Here is a 1,723-nt window from a genome sequence, read left to right on the forward strand (position 1 = left end):
ATACTTTTTGGGACTAATGAAATTTTTGAGGTGTGACCCTTTGGAGGGCTGTAACTTTTGTGACCCTTTGGAGGGCTGTAACTTTTGCAGAACTCCGGCGAGAACTGCCGATTTTTGAAAAAAAAATACTTTTTGGGACTTATGAAATTTTCGAGGTGTGACCCTTTGGAGGGCTGTAACTTTTGCAGAACTCCGGCGAGATCTGCCGATTTCCAAAAAAAAAATACTTTTTGGGACTTATGAAATTTTCGAAGTGTGACCCTTTGGAGGGCTGTAACTTTTGCAGAATTCCGGCGAGAACTGCCGATTTAAAAAAAAAATACTTTTTGGGACTTATGAAATTTTCGAAATGAAACCCTTTGGAGGGCTGTAACTTTTGCAGAACTCCGGCGAGAACTGCCGATTTTTGAAAAAAAAAATACTTTTTGGGACTTATGAAATTTTCGAGGTGTGACCTTTTGGAGGGCTGTAACTTTTGCAAAACTCCGGCGAGAACTGCCGATTTCCAAAAAAAATACTTTTTGGGAATTATGAAATTTTCGAGGTGTGACCTTTTGGAGGGCTGTAACTTTTGCAAAACTCCGGCGAGAACTGCCGATTTCCAAAAAAAATACTTTTTGGGAATTATGAAATTTTCGAGGTGTGGCCCTTTGGAGGGCTGTAACTTTTGCAGAACTCCGGCGAGAACTGCCGATTTAAAAAAAAAATACTTTTTGGGACTTATGAAATTTTTGAGGTGTGACCTTTTGGAAGGCTGTAACTTTTGCGACCCTTTGGAGGGCTGTAACTTTTGCAGAACTCCGGCAAGAACTGCCGATTTTTGAAAAAAAATACTTTTTGGGACTTATGAAATTTTCGAGGTGTGACCCTTTGGAGGGCTGTAACTTTTGCAGAACTCCGGCGAGAACTGCCGATTTTTGAAAAAAATACTTTTTGGGACTTATGAAATTTTCGAGGTGTGACCCTTTGGAGGGCTGTAACTTTTGCAGAACTCCGGCGAGAACTGCCGATTTTTGAAAAAAAAAATACTTTTTGGGACTTATGAAATTTTCTAGGTGTGACCCTTTGGAGGGCTGTAACTTTTGCTGAACTCCGGCGAGAACTGCCGATTTAAAAAAAAAAAAATAATTTTTGGGACTTATAAAATTTTCGAGGTGTGACCCTTTGGAGGGCTGTAACTTTTGCTGAACTCCGGCGAGAACTGCCGATTTTTGCAAAAAAATACTGTTTGGGAGTTATGAAATTTTCGAGGTGTTACCCTTTGGAAGGCTATAACTTTTGCAGAACTCCGGCGAGAACTGCCAATTTTTGAAAAAAAAATACTTTTTGGGACTTATGAAATTTTCGAGGTGTGACCCTTTGGAGGGCTGTAACTTTTGCAGAACTCCGGCGAGAACTGCCAATTTCCAAAAAAAAATACTTTTTGGGAATTATGAAATTTTCGAGGTGTGACCCTTTGGAGGGCTGTAAATTTTGCAGAACTCCGGCTAGAACTGCCGATTTTTGAAAAAAAAAATACCTTTTGGGACTTATGAAACTTTTGAGGTGTGACCCTTTGGAGGTCTGTAACTTTTGTGTCCCTTTGGAGGGCTGTAACTTTTGCAGAACTCCGGCGAGAACTGCCGATTTTTGAAAAAAAAATACTTCTTAGGACTTATGAAATCTTCGAGGTGTGACCCTTTGGAGGGCTGTAACTTTTGTGTCCCTTTAGAGGGCTGTAACT

At 40.2% G+C, this 1,723-nt stretch overlaps 1 long non-coding RNA gene across 2 annotated transcripts in view; it reads left to right on the plus strand.

Annotated features, from left to right (window-relative positions):
- LOC143900850 (uncharacterized) overlaps positions 1 to 1,128 on the plus strand; it is a 7,621-nt gene extending 6,493 nt beyond the window's left edge. Inside the window, exon 2 of one of the 2 annotated variants that reach the window (XR_013257891.1) lies at positions 156 to 1,128. This is a non-coding gene — a long non-coding RNA (uncharacterized LOC143900850). The remainder of the gene's footprint in view (positions 1 to 155) is intronic. The other variant, XR_013257892.1, reaches the window with a different exon arrangement.
- The last annotated feature ends 595 nt before the right edge of the window (positions 1,129 to 1,723 follow it).

Source organism: Temnothorax americanus, unplaced genomic scaffold (genome assembly GCF_048541705.1).
Source record: "Temnothorax americanus isolate GAGA-0224 unplaced genomic scaffold, ASM4854170v1 Scaffold303, whole genome shotgun sequence".
Classification (NCBI taxonomy): Eukaryota; Metazoa; Arthropoda; class Insecta; order Hymenoptera; family Formicidae; genus Temnothorax; species Temnothorax americanus.